The sequence below is a fragment of the Felis catus genome, chromosome D3, assembly GCF_018350175.1.
Source record: "Felis catus isolate Fca126 chromosome D3, F.catus_Fca126_mat1.0, whole genome shotgun sequence".
NCBI classification, from domain to species: domain Eukaryota; kingdom Metazoa; phylum Chordata; class Mammalia; order Carnivora; family Felidae; genus Felis; species Felis catus.
Genome location: NC_058379.1, coordinates 64,975,160 through 64,993,871, shown reverse-complemented (window position 1 = coordinate 64,993,871; position 18,712 = coordinate 64,975,160). Strand labels below are relative to the sequence as shown.

The window sequence follows — 18,712 nt, the reverse complement described above, 5'->3', positions numbered from 1 at the left end:
TCAGACATCATCAAATCCAGAGCCTGGTCTAAAGTGCCAAAATAATCCATCTAACTTATGATACAAAATCCAGAAAACATACAGAAAGGATTGATAATTTTTTAACATGTTAGAAAAAAGGGGAAAAAAAACGATTTATACACACCAAAAAAAAAAGCAAAACACAACTCTACCATAGGCAAAGTCATAAGACAAATGGCAGACCAGAAAAAAGCACTGAGCGACTCGTCATAGATCAATAACTTGATAGGAAAATGGTTAAATCAAATAAGACAGTTCATAGTTAAAGAAATGTAAAAGTCTTTTACATATATGAAAATATTTACAAATATGAAAATATTTTCTCAAAATAAGAGAAATGTAAATATAAATGTCACTGAGATGTTATTTTTCACCTATCAGATTGGCAAAAATCCAAAAATTTAACATTATATTCTATTGCAATGCTATGGAGAAACAGACAATCTCATTCATGGTGGGAAGGCAAATGAGCCACAAGCCTTTTGGAGAGCAAGTGAAAAATATCTAAAATGACATGTGTATGTCCTTTTTTGATCCAGATTTTCATATCTGAGAATGGATCCTATAACTTGCAGAAGTGCAAAATGACATTTGTCCAAAGTTATTCATTTCAGCATTATTTATAAGAATAAACAAATGGAAAAAACCTTAAAGGTCCATCAATGGGAGACTGCTTGAATGAATTGATGTAATCATACAATAGAATACACTGAAAGTAGAGAAGAATGAGGGTCCTCTCCATGTAGTGATATGGAAAGATCTCCAGGGTATACAATTAGCTGAAAAAGAAACCAAACAAAGAATGAATATTATGCTAACTTTAAAATATGAAATACTTCTATAGAGCTAAATGAAAACTAGAAGATTTATAAGCTTGTCAATGGCCTATTGGGATGGGTGGAGATGGGACCAGAGAAGGATAAGTAAGGCAGCGAGACATTTGATTCTATGTAGTTTCTTAAGATAATTTTTGTTTTTTGAACCATGTGAATTCATTACCTACCCATAATTAAATTTAAAAATAAATAAAACAATAAAGAGAGAGAGAGAGAGATTGAGAGAGGGGAAAAATCTATGAGGAGAATTGCAAATTCCTCTCTGTAACCTGCAACATTTTGTTCTATTTCCTGATGTGAAGGAATTCTTTACAATGGGTACTTTCAGTACTTTCTGAGTAATAACTTTATTTGCAGTTAAAAAAATACATAGAATGGTTAGTCACCACAAGTTATTAAAGTATAATATTTAAAAAAAACTTTAGCAAAGAGACAGGGAAATACAATCTCAGTATAATCTCACCACAGTTTAAAATGTTTTCAATTACTGACTGTGGCAAGGTCACTGGAAATAACTCAGGCCTTAGAGACAAGTCACATTTAGGTTCAAATATCATTTCTGCAACTAACAAGCTCTGTGTTGTTGGAAGAATACCTTCACTTCTAAAACTTCACTTACTTCTCTTAAGGTTGTCATAGTAACATTCTTAGTTGTAGTAGTGAGAATCCAGTGGGATCATTCAGTTTAAAGATCTAGCATTGGTGGATGTGTCATAGATGGTAGGTATTATTAGATGATTTCTGTCTTGTCATTGTGGAAACTCCACAAAGCCAGTAGGTATTTGCAAAATAAAGATAGTCTAGAGAGGTCAGTAACATCTCACCTATCTGGGATTTCACTACCTTTAATCTCACTCACCATCAGAACACAGAACACAGAAACAGAAAGAAGCAAACAATGGCTCTCAGAAGCAACACAGATTCCACAAATATCTATATGTACATTTGAGCATTTACCTTTTAGAAGAGTCCCTTTGAAGGTCCCCTGTAGAGCCAATTTGGCTTGGATTTCATGGCAGTGGTAAGAATAGAAATAGACAAGGGACTGTCATAGTTGAATATGCTGCCCAGTGAAAGTGACAGATCATGGCCTGAGATAAGAGCTGTATAAACCAAACCAAGCACAAGAATCTCAGAGCACAACAGTTGAGAGCTTTTAATCTGGGAACACATCTACATAACCCCAATAAGTTGTGAAGACCCTGTTTTCTCACATCAGGTCTGTAGCAGGTATTTGTACGATTGGTTTGAAAGGATTGGAAAGAATACATTCATTAAAAATGGTTAACATAAGAATGAATGTTGATGCTTAAATACCTACTTGTGTAGATAACTCTCTTGAATTATTTGTTTCCTGCATTTATTTATTTATTTTTTTACAAATAGCTAAAATTTCACTTCTTTCAGTACCTAAAGGCTCATTAGAAATAGAAACTCTGGGACATCTGGGTGTCTCAGTTGCTTAAGCATCCGACTTTGACTCAGGTCATGATCTCACAGTCCATGAGTTCGAGCCCTGCATCAGCTCTGTGCTGACAGCTTAGAGCCTGGAGCCTGGTTCAGATTCTGTGTCTTTCTCTCTTTCTGCCCTTCCCCCTCTTGCACTCTGTCTCTCTCCCTCTCTCAAAAATAAATAAACATTAAAAAAATTTTAAAAAAAGAAATAGAAACTCTGATGGAAAAGTCTGGGCTGAGATGAATAAAAACATTTAAATATAACTTGAAACAAGAAAGCTGTACAATAAATGGGATATTGTTCTTATGCGCTCATGGAAACCCCAGTAAACAAACAGAACCAAGTTACCTGTCCTGCCTTTGATTTAAGGCTTATGCATGCATAGAGTGTAGCCTGTAATATTTTCCACCAGGCTCTCTACTGGAGTTATTCCTACTTGTTTAGATTTGGGGAAATCCAAGAGCTGAACAATAACTTTTGCAAGTTGCAAATTGCTTTAAGGGGAAACACTTCAGCTGTTGTGTGCGTAGCTTGGAAAATGATACCCTCTTTTAGAGCCATGTAACAGAGATCTTAATTCCTTTTGAGCTTTTGTTTATAGAGACACAAGCATGATGGGGAGGCGTGCCCCCAAAACTTTGCTGACACCCACTTGGGATAACTACAACTCTCCTCAGCAACAGAACCACAAGAAATCCTGCCACATTTTCCAAACAAGTAGCAATCAAACTGCCAGTGGGCCCTCTGCATCACATATTTTGTGGATGACATATGTGGCTATGTTCTTTGGGTCAACATTCCTCCTTTATTATGTGGAGTCCCCCAGTCACTCTGCAGTCATGCCAACTGCTGTGGCTACTAACCAGAGAAATTATAGGACCATATCCAAAGTGTGTGTTGATAACGGAAAGTGGCAAGTCACTTTTATTATTTTATCATCATCATATGAACAAAATAATAACAAAGAATCAATTTATGCTTGTTAATTGAATTCTACTTCAGAAATAGAGTGCTGATCATATTGTCTGGGTTCCTTGGATCAATAGTAGGAGTTGTGTGTGTGTGTGTGTGTGTGTGTGTGTGTGTGTGTGTGTATGGAGGGTTTATAGGGGGTGGGCAGGGGAGATGCACCAGAATTATCTGAGACTTATTCCAAATCTTATTGTGCATCTTTATGCCTGTTCTCTTCCTCCCCAATTTGTTTGAATACGTGTTTGAAAGGATGTTTTGTGAAATTAGGGGAAAAAATAGCTTCCCACATGATTCTGATATAACAATAATAATAATAATAATAATAATGGAGCACAGTGTCAATATCATAGCCAATGAAGTTTATCTGAGGCATGATTATTGCTAATAATAATAAATAGGTATAATAATAATACATATCATATAATAGCAAATATTTATTGAATTCATTCTATGTGCTGGACATTCTCCTAAACTCTATCTTTTCCCATGATTGAGGCCTTTTCTCTGTGATTAACACACTGAGTTGCAATTATAGTTTGGAAATTAACCATGTGAGGTCATCCACATTCTTTTCCTTATCCCTTTTTTTAAATATTTTCATGAGAAAATAAAGGTGTGCTAAAGGAACACTTTCCTGTGTGCTGTAAGTGGCTTTAGATAGGTAAACAACCTGAATCTTATTTGCAGCACATGGGGATAATAAAAGATTCTTTGTACTGATACATAATAATAGTTATTTTAGTGAGATGATTAATTAGATTTAGAGTGTGGTTAAGAAAGCGGGAAATTTAAGACTCCCACCAGAAATCAAATTTTTATATGCCAAGAGGTTTTAGCTATACCTAATCTAAATTGAATACCATGAAGTACAAATAAATGTACAATACATCTTTTCTTCTATAGGTTTTCAGGGATAAACTATGTGAAACAATCAGTCAAAAGTACACGTTTGTATACTAATGTAGTGCAAAATTTCTGGGTCAAAGATTCAAGAATAGAGTATGCTAGAACAATAGGAGCCCAAAGTGTTAAAGACAGCAGAAAGTGACATGTACTAGATCCATGAAAGAGGTATGATTGAGTCAGATCTAGAGGGCAGCCAGGTAGAGGAAAGGATACATTTTCAGGAACAGCTCTCGTGGAGGTAGCAGGGTGAACTAGTAGTCCTAAGTGATCCTTATGCTACAACTCCAAGAATGAACCCTTTATACAAAAATAGAGAAAATAAATTCATAGCTACATTATGCAGTGAATATCTTTGTGCAAGTTTACAGTGTCAGTCAAGTATATGCTTCTGTAGAATGTGTGTCTCCAGAGAATTACCTGAGGGAAAGGATGAGTGTTCTGTATTATAATTCCTGTGTCCTTATAACATCCAACATCATTCCTGGTACATTGTGAAGAACTCAGTTCACATTTACAGGTGGATTGGACACATAAAGAACTTTGATAGGCTTCGCAGGTGAGATAAGGTGATAGACCAAAAACTCTAGGCTTTGCTGGTACTGGCCAGAGGCAGAACTATGGGTCAAAGCATAGGAGGAACAGAGCTGTGGGGAAGGGAAGTGGGGATCATCACAGAAAATCAGTGCTGCTAACCCATCTTCCCAAAGCATGGCCCCACCATGGTTGTATTACCATGAACTACCCACCTTAAAATGTGGGAAGTCTACATGTTTCCCACCCACCCCTCCCCCAACCCCAAATGTCTCTCCTTAAAAGTAGACAAAAGTTGAGGCTGGGGTGTTGTGATTAATGCCAATATGTCTAGAGTGTACCTCCATCAACCCACGGTCTTCCCATTTTTCTCAGATGCTGAGAAAATGCTTTTCACAGCTATGATGACACAGCCAGAAATATCACCTTTTGAAGACATCATAACTGTGAGATATGACACTCTTTCGGCCGTTAGAAGGTTATTTGCTGTAGCCATTAAATACAGCCCTGTCACTCCCACTCACCTGAGCCATATTTCCTCCCTCAATAGATTATCCATAAATATAGGCTCAGGTACAAATAGAAATAATGAACATTCACAGCTAAAGAAGACATGCACAGTCAAATCCTGACAAAGGGTAAGGTTTTCCCCTAGGAAGGCAGCAATCCTTCCCTACAGCAGGCTCAGCAGAGCCCAGAGGCCAGGTCTCTTGGAGGGCTCTCTGAGGCTCAGGTCAATGTGACTTCTCCAATATCCCAATAATGCAAAGCCTGACCTCCTAAATGCCAAAGATGTACCTGACTGCTGACTTGGTGGCCCAACCTACTTTGTTAACATTTGGTAATTAGAATGAGTTATTAGTAGTAGCTTGTGTAGTTTGTCTAGTACTTAACTCGATTTAATATTAATATAGGTACCAATGCATTGCACTTGTATAGATTCCACAATTTCCAAAGTACATCATAGGCAGGTAGCATATTCATTTAATCAAATACATATATTAATATATTTAATCTTAGTATATAATATAACGTTTATAATCTAACATTAATATTAATATATGTAATCTAATATTATATCTTAATATATGTAATATTAATATATGTAATCTAAAAGATGTATATATTTGTTTTTGCTATTGTTTTTCTAATCCAGATGCTTTATTATCTTATATGTAATTAGCACTTTACTAGGAACCTTTTACTAGCACTTTACTAGGAACCTGGTAAAATACAGAAAAGATGTAGAAAATACGTAACAGTTTTGCATCAAATTAGTGTCACAACTTTTACCCTATGCAAGAGAGAACAATATTGTATAATTAAATGTGAGATTGCATAGCAGAGGTGACTAATTCGGAGGCGTTAGAGAGAAGGATGACCAACAGTCACCTAGGGTTGGTAGGATTTTAGCTTGGCTCAGAATAGGAGGCCTGCAAAATGCCTTTATCTGGATTTTGAAATATAGGATCCCTGCAGAGAATTCAGCTGGTCATGCCAAGGAATGAGTAGAAAATTGATAAGGTAGGAATATTCTCAACATATATGGGAGTTTGTGCTGCAAGAAAGTATAACATCTGAATTGCTCATGAGATTTTCCACATTCAAGGAAGTAACCCTGAAGAATTAGGCCTTAGAAATAATTTGTAGGGGCGCTTGGCTAGTTCAGTTGGGAGAGCATGTGACTCACAGTTACGAGTTTGAGCCCCACATCAGGTATAGAGATTACTTAAATAAATAAAACTTAAAAAAAAAAAAAGAATTTGTATATCTGTGTCAGAGTGATTTAAACATAATAGATTTGTGATGTAGTGATTCTCAAGAATAATCTGCAAATCCAGAAAGTTTCCTTGTTTACAAGGGCTTGTGTCCCACATCCTGAAATATATACTTGCCCACGTAAGGTAAAACACAAGGGAAAAGCCTTGAGTGACCCAAGACGTAGTGTCACTTCATGGCTCAAGATAGATCTGCCTGCTACAAAGAAAAAAATATTAGCCTATCTATGAGTTGTGTTTTTGTCTGCATGCCTGTTCACAAAGTTGACGTTTAGCCAAGAGGACACATCTCATATGGAGGCTCTTAGTCAATAAAAGAAAATTGTCTTTCACAAATGCGTTAATTTCGCAAGTTCATACCTTTCATTGGTCAAATATTTTCATGTAGCAAATAGCTCTGTTTGTAGAATAAAATGTTATTAAATTCCTTTTAACACTAGAAGTACATGAAACCACATATGTAGGCTATACACTTCATTAGCTTCCAGATTTTTAGTGTATTATCTATTGAAACTATAATATATGACTATCAATATGCTTGTGAGTGTCTCTCTTTCTCACAAAAGAGAGAGAGAGAGAGAGAGATTTGTTTATATACATATACAAGCAAGCAATTTTATCTTGAGATCTGGCCGTTAGCATGTCAGTGTTGGAAAAGAAATACATACAGCAGTGTGTGAAGAGATTTGGTCTTGCTCAATTCAGACCGTCAAAAGTCTATTCACCACACAGTGGACAGGAAGATCCTTTTGAAAGGTAAAGCAATTCTTGTCAATTCCCTGCTCAGAGCCTTCCAGTGAATTCCCACCATAGCTAAAGTAAGATGCAAAGTCCTCACCACAGCCTTGAGGACCCTTCCTGATTGGGCCTTCCTCCTCTTAGTTAATTTCTATCATTTTTGTTCATCCCACCTACCTTGTCCTCTCACTATTCTTTAAGGATGACTAGCACATGTCTGGCTCAGAGATTTCCCCTTGATGCTTTTTCTGCCTGGAGCATGCTTCCCTCAGACCCTCACATGGCTTGCTCCCTCATGTTATTCAGGTCTTTCCTTCATGGCCACCTCTTTAGGGAGGCCTTTCCTGATCACCCTACCTGAGATTGCACCCTTATCCCTCTCTGGCCCACTGTCTTGTTTTATTTTGCTTCATAAGAGCACAACTGACGTGTAACACATCTGTTTTGTTTATTTTCCTCTGGCACATAGCAGAAATCCATTAAATGCTTGCTGAATGAATAAATAAAAATCATAGGATGGTATTAGTAATAGGCTTATTTATTTGCTTATTTAATTATTAACTGAATCGTGATTACCACTGTAGATCTATTATCCAACCTGATAACTAGAACATTATCAGAAACTCTCCTCTGCCTACTGGCCCCTCCCTCCCTTACACACATTGTCCTCCCACCTGAGGTACTGGGTATCCTGAATTGTGTGTTATAATTTCCTTCCTTTGGAAATATAGTTTTACTATATATATGTGTGTATCTAAAATTGCATATTGTTTAGGATATATTGTTACATTTCATCTGAAACTGAATATCATTTTAAAAAAGTATTCTTAAATGGGGAAAAAAGTATCATTCTACATACATATAAGCTCTTGGACTTTCTTTTTCACTCAACTTTATATTGTTTAGGTTCATCAGTATGATTTTCTTTTGATTTAATATTTTATTTATATCTGATTTATATTATTTTGATAGATGTCTGTGGTTCATTCATTTTCACAGTTTTATAACAGTATTCCATTCTTTGAGTATATCACAATTTATTTTCACATTGTCCTCTAATGAGTCTTTCTTGTACTATCTTCTTCCTCAACATAGAGATTTGGAACAGTGCTAATGCAGTTTGTATAAGGCCACTGAAATAGTGAGGATCTGGGCTCAGACTCTCTATTAAGGGTCCTTTCGAATGCATAGAGACATTGGGTGTGATGAGATCTTGAGTGTGACGCCCTCTATTCAGTTGCAAACAGTGTGTTCTGCCATCTTTTGCATGTTTTCCCCTGAGGCTGACTCTGGCTCTTAAGAGCTGGGCTCGCATCTGCTTTCTCACTTGTAGGCTCAGTTCTAGTTAGGTTTCCAAAGTAAATATGGTAGAAGAAACTATACTAATGACTTAAGTTGATATTTTAAATGAAGTTTTCTCAGGACCCAGTGGAAGAGTTTTTGTTGCTAGATAGATGTAGAAGTTAGTGCCCCACTCCCTAGTTCCAGCAGTGCTATCTATTGCCAGCTTCCCTTTCTCCCATATTGGCCTGAATCCATAGTAATCGTTCTCTTTGAGTGCTACTGTCCTCCTGCCCAGGTTTCTTTCTTTCTTTTTTTTTCTCTAGAAATAGTCCTCTTTTATAAAATGCAGCCCAATCTTGTAGCCTTGCCTTAACCTTCCCCATCTTGTTTCCAAAATGCAGGGAGACAAGACAATCTTCCCCCAATATGAATGATAAGACCTGACAGTATTTGTATTGATTACTATAGAGCCTTGTTTGCTTGGTCAAAACTCTAATGCCGATCATTCTTGGAATTATGACAAAAATCATTGTATTTACAGACACATAACTTTCATTTAAGCTGTACATCAGGAATTCATCTATATAGCCAGAACAGATTTGCTTAATTTGTGGGGAAAAAAAAGACTGAAAATAAAGGTGGGATCTGTGACCAAAGACCAAAGAAGCTATAAGGTGTTCATGGGTTTTGGCCCTATACTTCTGGAAACATATGCTGGGAAGATAATTTTAAACATAGAAAAATTTTATGCACAAAGATGTTCACAGCAGCATTACATAGCTACCAAAAGAAAGGTAACAAACAAAATGTTCATTAAGATAATAATTAAATTAGTTAAATTATAATAACTATTATTTAAATTAGAAGAATAGCATAAATCTTAAACCTTCTATGCTAACTGAAAAATATTAACATTATAATATTATAATGTTATATGAAAAATTAAAATCCTATATAATCACAAGTGTACAAGACAATCCTTTACCCCCACCAACTATGCTAGGAAATAAGACTAGTGGAAATGCTCCAAAAGACTAAAAGTAGTAGAATGATAGCTGTCTTTTAGTTTTCTAGGTTTTCTGTATCTTCCTTAGAAATATGTATCACTTTTATAGGGAGAAAAAATAACCAAACTAAAATAAATCAAACACAACACCTTGTCAATTATGAACACAAATAAAAGATACACAGTAGAGAGTGAAAAAAAAAGTAGCCTGAAAGAGCTTTAAACTGTATCCTTCCCTGGATAGATCTCTCATCCTGTTGAGATCAGAGGAGGTAAACCCTTTCTAGCTGCCTGTGTAACATCTGCTTTAGAGATCAAATTCCAGAGAAGAAATAGACCCAAGACATAAAATAATTTACTTGATGGTAAAAATAGGCTTTCAAATTAGACAAAATCAGAGGAATCAGTTAATGTATGTAAGTCTTTAGAACAATATCTGGTACATTGTAGATACTGGGGAAAAAGGTAAGCTATTATTATTATCGTCATTATTTAGTACATGACATTGAAAATGTTGATAAAACTTTAAACATTAAATTTTATATAAAAATAATTTTCAGGTAAACTAGAAATTCAAATGCTAAAAAAATGAATCAATTAGCAAACTAAAAGAAAATTCAAGATAAGTTTTTTCTCAGTGTAACACCAAATGGAGAGCCAATTGGAGATTAGAAGGAAAATTAGTCTAACCATTAGCAATGAAATTTTTTTGTATGTGGGAGTAGAAGTTAAGGGAAATAACAATCTGAGGTAAATATTTATAAAATAATCTGTTTTATTCAGTTACAGTTTTTAAGATATGCTTATTTTTATTTTTCTCATTACAAAAAGAGTTAAATTATTATGAAAAAGCTCTTTCAAATCTATAAGAAAAGAAGCAGTTACTTCAATAAAGAAAATAGAGCAAAGGCCCCCATGAATTAGCAACATGGCTGAATAAGGTGCCCCTCATGTGCAGCCATCCCTCAACAGCAATAATTTGGCATCTATCCATGGACAAAAGTGTCTTCCTGGGAACTTTGGGATCCAGGAAGGAGATTGTGAAATTCCAGTGTAGTCCAAGACTAAGGAGAGCTGTTTTTAGAAGGCAGGCTTGCAACCAGGCAGCTGATTCATTGACTGTGGTCTTGGCTACAGACACAGAAACAGCTCTGTATCCCTGAGGATTTAGTTACAGCCCTGTTTGGCTTTGAGTCTAAAGTAGATACACAAATATAAAGAAAAAGGAATTAAAGCATGCTATCACAAAAATAAATCACAAAAGAAGACAGTAAGAAAGGAAGAAATGACAAAGAAACTTAAAAAAGTCAGAAAACAATGAATACAATAATAGTAAGTCCTTACCTATCAATAATTGCTTTAAATGTAAATGGACAAAATTCTCTAATCAAAAGACACAGTAGCTTAATGTATAAAAAAGCAAGATATAACAATATGTTGTCTACAAGAGACTGACTCTAGCTTAAGGAAACATATAGGTTGAAAGTGAAGAGATAGGAAAAGATATTTCATGCAAATGGTAACCTAAAGACAGTAGGAGTGGTTATATGCATACCAGATCAAATAGACTTTTAGTCAAAATTAGTCACAAGAAATAAGGAAGGTCACTTTACAGTGATCAAGGGGTCAATTCATCTAAAGGATATAACAATTATATATGCACCCAACACTGGAGCAGGTAAACATTTAAAGCAAATATTAACAGAACTGAAGGGAAAAATAAACAGCAATAAAATAATAGTTGGGAACTTCAATACTTCATTTAAACATTGGATAGTTCATCCATACAGAAAATTCATAAAGAAACAGCAGACTTGAATAACACCATAAACCAAATGGACCTAACATATACAGAATATTCCATCCAATAGCAGCAGAATACATGTTGTTTTTAATTTTTTATTTGAGAGAGAGAGAGAGAGAGAGAGAGAGAGAGAGAAAGAGCGAGGAATGCAGGGAAGGATGAAGTTTGAAGTTCTTTAAGGCTACTGTTTTTCACTCTCTATTGTGTATAATTTATTTGTGTTCATAATTTTACACATGCATGTAAATGCAGGAGGGGCAGAGGGGAGAAAGAGAGAGAGAGAGAGAGAGAGAGAGAGAGAGAGAGAGAGAGATTATTTCAAGTAAGCTCCATGTTCAGCGTGGAGCCTGACTGGGATTGTGACGTGAGCCAAAATCAAGAGTTGGCCACTCAACTGACTGAGCCGCCCAGGCACCCCTGGAATACACATTCCTCTTAAGCACACACATGAAGGAGTCTTCAGGATAGATCATAAGTTTGGCCACAAAGCAAACCTTAACAAATTTAAGAAGACTGAAATAATATCTGATATATTTTATGACCATGATGGTGTAAAACTAGAAATCAATAGAATCAGCTGAAAAATTCACAGTAGAGAAACATAGGTGGAAATTAAATTGGTCACTCCCAAACAACCAATGAGTCAAAGATGAAATCAAAAGGGATTTCAAAAGGGAAATCAAAAAGTATCTTGAGAGAAATGAAAGCAAAACCACAATATACCAAAACTTAATGGGAGGCAGCAAAAGCAATTTTAAGGTGGAAGTTTATAGTGATAAATGCCTACATTAAGAAAAAAAAAGCTTTCAATAAAAAATCTAACTTTACACTTTAAGGAATTAGAAAAAGAAGAGCAAACTAAGTAAGTCCAAAGTTAGCAAAAGGATGGAAATTATAATAAAGTTTATAGCAGAAATATGGGAAATTGAGATTAGAAAGACAACAACAAAAATCAATGAAACTAAGTTAGTTTTTTGAAAAGGTAAACAAAATAGAGACATCTTTAGCTAGACTAACAAAGAAAAAAAGAAGAATCAAATTAACAAAATTATAAATGAAAGAGGAGATATTATAACTGATACAATAGAAATACAAAGGATCCTAAGAGTCTACTATTAACAATCATATGCCAACAAATTGGATAACTTAGAATAAATGGATAATTTATTAGAAACATACAACCTACTAAGACTGAATCATAAAAAAATAGAAAATCTTAACAGACCACTAATGACCAAAGAATTTGAATCAGTAATCAAAAAATTCCCAACAAAGAAAAGCCCAAGACCAGATGGTTTCATCTGGTGAATTCTACCAAACATTTAAAGAGTTAATACCAATCCTTCTCAAACTACCCCCACCCCCAAATAGAAGAGGGGGTACACTCCCAAACTCATTTTATGAGGCCAGTATTACCTTGATACCAAAGCCAGATAATGACACTACAAGAAAACTACAGACCAATACTCCTGATAAATATAGATGCAAAAATTCTCAACAAAACTCTAGCAAACTGAATTAAAAAGCACATTAAAAGGATTATACACTATGATCAAGTGGGATTTGTCTCTGGGATGCAAGGATGATTCAACATATGCAAATCAATAAATGTGATACACCATAGTAATAGAATAAAGCATAAAAATCATCTGAACTTCTTAATAGATGCAGAGAAAGCATTTGACAATATTCAACACCTTTTCATAATAAAAGTTCTCAACAAATCAGATGTAGAAGAAACATACCTCAACATAATAAAGGCCATATGTGACAAGGCCCACAGCTAACATCATACTCAATAGTGAAAAGCCAAAAGCTTTTCCTCTAAAATTAGGAACAAGAAAAGGGTGTTCACTTTCACCATCCCTATTCAACACAATATTGTAAGTCCTCGTCAGAACAATGAGAAAAGAAAAAGAAATAAAAGTCACTAAAATAGAAAGGAAGAATAAACTTGACTCTGTTTGCAGATGACATGATCATATATAGAGAAAACCATAAAGACTCTATCCAAAATTGTTAGAACTAGCAAACAAATTTAGTGAAGATGCAGGGCACAAAATTAACATGCAAAAATAAGTTGCATTTCTATACACTAACAACAAAATAACTGAAAGAGAAATAAAGAAGGTAATTCTGTTCACAATAGCATCAAAAAAAATAAAATACCTAGGAATAAACTTAATTGAAATGATAAAAGATTTGTACACTTATAACTATAACACATTGATGAAAGAGACTGAAGACACAAACAGAAAGATATTCTGTGTTCATGAATAGGAAGAAATAATATTGTTAAAATATCCATAATACCCAAAGCCATCTATAAAGTCAATTCAGTCTCTATCAAAATTCCAAAGTCATTTTTAAATAGAAATAGAAAAAAAATAATCCATACAATTTTTTTGGAGCCTGAATAGCCAATGCAAATTTGAGAAAAAAGAACAAAGCTGAAGGCATCATACTTCCTGATTTCAAACTATACTGCAAAGCTATAGTACTTAAAAGAGTATGGTACTGGCATAAAAACAGACACATATACCAATAAAATAGACAGTCCAGAAATAAATCCATGAATACATGGTCAACTATATTTGATAAGAGATCCAAAAATACTCAGTGGGAAAAATAGTCTTTTCAATAAATGGTATTGGGAAACCTACATGCAAAATAATGAAATCAGGCCCCTGTTTATACTAGTCACAAAATTGACTCAAAGTGGATTAAAGGCTTATATATGAGACCTAAAATTGTAAAACTCCTAGAAGAAAACTTAGGGGAAAAAAAACCCTTGATGTTGGTCTTGGCAGTAATTTTTTGGATATGACACCAAAAATACAAAGAACAAAAGCAAACATAAATGAGACTACATCAAACTAAAAAGCTTTTGCACAGGAAAAGAAACAAATAGAAAAAATAAAAAGACAAATTAAGAATGGGAGAAAATATTTGCAAACCATGTATTAGATAATTAGTTAATATCTAAAATATATAAGGAGTTCATACAGTTCAAAAACAAAAATAATTCATTAAATAAAAACCTAAAAAAATAAAAAGTAATAAATAATCCAGTTAAAGATGGGCCTTGGACCCAAACTGATCCTCAACATCATTAACCATCAGGGACATGCAAATGGAAAACGCAGTGAGATATCAAATCATACCAAAAAGACAAGAAATAACAAGTGTTGGTGAGGATGTGGAAAAAAGGGAACATTACTGCACTGCTGGTGGAAATTGGTGCAACCACTATGGAAAATAGTAGGGAAGTTCCTCAAAATATTAAAAATAGAGTTATTATATGAACCTGTAATTCCATTTCTAGGTATATACCTGAAGGAAATGCAATCATTATCCTAGAGAGGTATTTCTACCTTTATCGTCACTGCAGTATTATTTACAATAGCCAAGACATGGAAATTACCTAAGTGTCCATTGACTTATGAATGGTGAAAGAAAATGTGGAAACATTCATTGATTTATGAATGGATAAAAGAAGTTTACATGTGTGTATATATATGCATATATAATGGAATTCTATTCAGCCATAAAAAAGAAGGTAATCCTGCAATTGTAAAAATATGGATTGACCTTCAGGGTATTATGGTAAGTGGAATAAGGCAGACAGAGAAAGTTTAAAAACTGTATGATATTACTTACATATGGGAATATAAAAAGAAAAAAATAGCCCAAACTCATAGAAACAGAGTACAATGGAAGTTGCCAGGGGCTGGTGATGGGGGGATGTTGGTTGAAGGGTACAAACTTCCAGTTGTAAGGTAAGTTTTGGGCATATAATATTCAGCATGGTGACTACAGTTTACAATGTTATATACTTAAAGTTGTTAAGAGAGTAGATCTTAAATAATCTCACCACACATGTAAAAAATTGTAATTATTTGAAGAAATGGAGTTGTTAACTAATCGTATTGTGTCAATTGTTTCACAAATGTATATCAAATGATCATGTTATATACCTTAAACCTACGCAATGTTGCATGTCAATTATCTCTCAGTAAATTTGGTGAGGGGGAATGGAACATAAGATAAAACTATAAAACAAAGTGTGTGTGTGTGTGTGTGTGTGTGTGTGTGTGTGTGTGTGTTTACACATACATTTACATATGTTTTAATTTTATTAATAATTAGAGAAATATGAATTAAAACAATATGAAATACCAGGTATGTTTTTTTCCCTCAAAGGATTGGCAAAAATAAAAACAAAGGTGATGCTGTTATTTTCGAGATCAGAGTTTGTTAATTGTGTGGAGTTTAATAGATTACTCTTCTGGAAAATTTTTGTTATTGCTAAGAATTATGGAAACCACTATGGCCTACCTCATGCCTATGAGAAATGTATTATTTCTTTTATAAAAGGATACAGGGAACCAGAACGTGGATTCTAATGAGAAAATGGTGCACAGTTTTTTGTTGGGTAATATTTTTGTTTTATTTTATAAGAAAAATGATTCTTTGAAAATAGTTTATATTTTAGAATGTTCATATTCATAAATCACCATAGAATCTTTCAATTAATTAAATATTACTAAATTGATAGGTTCTAAAAGTTAAGCATCAACTAAAATGAAAATTAAATAATTAATAGAAACAGATTTTGGTACACTCCAGAATCAATCTCTCTTTCTCTCTCCCTCCCTTCCTCCAAAAGCTCATCAGGGTATTGCCCTTGATTAAAGAGAAACACACTGTCATAGCAATGTAAGCTAGTAAAAGCTTGTGGCAGAATTTGGCAATATGTAAAGTACTTGAAATTATAAACATGGTTTAACCAAGAAGTCTCATTTTTAGAATTTATCCTGAAGAAATAATCAGACAAATGTTCAAAGATGTTTGTACAAGGATGTTCACTGAAGTGTTGTTAATAGTATTGAGAAATTGGAAATAAACAAAATATTCAACAGTGGAATTAGTTTAAAATTTACACTATGTGAAGTAGAATATGCTATGTAAACTTTTTTTTTAAATTTTTTTTTCAACGTTTATTTATTTTTGGGACAGAGAGAGACAGAGCATGAACGGGGGAGGGGCAGAGAGAGAGGGAGACACTGAATCGGAAACAGGCTCCAGGCTCTGAGCCATCAGCTCAGAGCCTGACGCGGGGCTCGAACTCACGGACTGCGAGATCGTGACCTGGCTGAAGTCGGACGCTTAACCGACTGCGCCACCCAGGTGCCCCAAATATGCTATGTAAACTTTAAGTATTTGAATTTATAAATATATTCATTGAGTTTCCTGAAAAACAATATGTTTGTAATATATTAAGTGAGAAATCAGCTAAAATCTAGCATGCATAGTATGATTCTTTTTGTGTAAAATGTATACATACACACGTACCAACATATCCAAGCAGACTCAACTGCTAGTAATAATATGTATCAAAAGGCTAACAATATTTACTTCTAAATGTGAAATTACAGATAACTTTTTCTCTTTGTCTTTTATTCTTCTGCAACACATTCAACTTCAAACTTCAAAATAGTCTGACAGCTTCTCATCTGAACTACCACCCTCCTGTCACCTTTTGCACTTGGATCCCCGCAGAAAGTAGTGTTGAAAGAAATGGAGGGAAAGTAACTAGGTTTGGAAATGATTTAGGAAGCAGAAAGGCCAGAAAGAAGAAAAAGCAGTAAAGTGTGTGTTAGCAAACTGTGCGCAAATGGGGCTCAATCGCATGGTGGTCTGTGTGAATGAGCCTCAGAGCTGTCCCACAGAAGGACAGGAAACCCAGGCATCCATCCATCAAGTTACATCTCTCCTTGATAGAGGGTTGCCCCAGGGTGTCAAATTTCTGGTCACTGGTACTTTTAAGCAGCCCAGTGTATGAGTTGAACATACTTCCCTACCTCCAGAGGGAAAATCCTCAGGCAGAGAAATGGAGCTGAATGTATTTCATCCTAAGTAAAATAGCAACTCTTGGATTCTATTGACCTCTATTCTTATTTTATTTTTCTCCATTTTCTCTGACAAACCCACACATTTTTCTTTACTTTTAAAAAATTTATCTCTGCTTGTCTCCCCCACTAACAGTGGACTGTAAGCTCTGTTAGGACAGAGCTGTGCCTGTGTTTTTGTTTTGTTTTTATTGCTATTTCCCAGTGTCTGGACCATTACAGGCACATAACTGGTGCTTAATATTGAATAATGAATTAATGAATGGATGAATGAACAAGTCAAGGACTCTTCAGCTTCCGGGGGAAGGACAGAACCAGGTAGAGAACATTTCTCCAATATCAGATTGCTTCTTTGGTATTTTCTGCTTTTGTAGGGTCACTTTTGCTAACCTTCCATGACCTGGACAATTCTGCTAGTCCTACTGGTTGCTTTGGAGCTGACATTCTGAAATGCAGCCTTCTGCTTGCCCAAGTATGTAATGTCTGCCAGTGTTCACCTGGTTAATCAGATCCTCAGTTCTCCAGACTGTCTGCTCCCAGGACTGTCCACACCCTGGGCTTTCAGGTGAACTCCCATCTTGATGACCTGCCCTGGGCAATCGGTTCCAGACGACAGAGTCAGTGTTCTCAGTGCATTCCTGGAGCAAGTTTTGATCAACTCTGTGCTTGTCTCCTTGTTAGGCCAAGAGAAAGAACCTGAAATGCTGGCACTTAGCCTTGGAGCCCAGACTTTCTTGACAACACACCCTCACATAAGCCAAGGCAGAATCATCTCTCTATCACCACCTTTCCCAGCCTTGCTGGTCCTGGATCCCTGCCTGACTTCCACCCTGAATCCCTGCTGTGGCTGCTCAAGAAACATGAGGCCCACCCACAACTCTCTTCTCCCATGATTCACTGAATTAATAACAAGGCTCTACACTGAGAAGTGATAATATCTTCTCTCCAAAGAATGTGGAGTGTTTGGAAATGTGCCTGGACTACCCATCCCCAACATCTAGAGACACCTAAGATCATTCATTTGCCCAGGAGAACAAAATGAGGTTGCTTTTGAAAATTCCCATTGTCTCTCATTATAGAGAGCTGCAGAATTGAAATTGTTGCTTAAGTCAGTAACATTTAAATCCTTTTGATCCTATTTAGATCTGTTCTATTGCTCTCATCCCATTCCACAGGTAATAAATGCCACATGTAAGTATAAATAGCATTTTCTGATTTATTGTAATATACTTTTATTTTGAAGTCTTGAGACTGAATTTTCAAGAGATTGCTAGCATAATTTGCTTTTTCCTCTACCCTTCATAACTAAATTATTTGTAATGTGAATATATGGAAATATTAGAAAAAATAAATCTTTTTATACTTGTTACTTAACTATAGTTAAATGCCCATAAAGGAGACTCCTAGGGACTTGAGATGGGTGTTGAGATGCCTTCCTAATACTCCCAAGTCGGAAATGTTCAATGGA

General features: G+C 35.2%; 1 long non-coding RNA gene across 2 annotated transcripts in view; it reads left to right on the top strand.

Moving 5' to 3' along the window:
- Positions 1–1,705: 1,705 nt before the first annotated feature.
- Positions 1,706–18,712, top strand: part of LOC109493059 — a 58,233-nt gene continuing 41,226 nt past the window's right edge. For both annotated transcript variants that reach the window (XR_006588329.1, XR_002147084.3), the window contains exon 1: positions 1,706–2,076. This is a non-coding gene — a long non-coding RNA (uncharacterized LOC109493059). The remainder of the gene's footprint in view (positions 2,077–18,712) is intronic.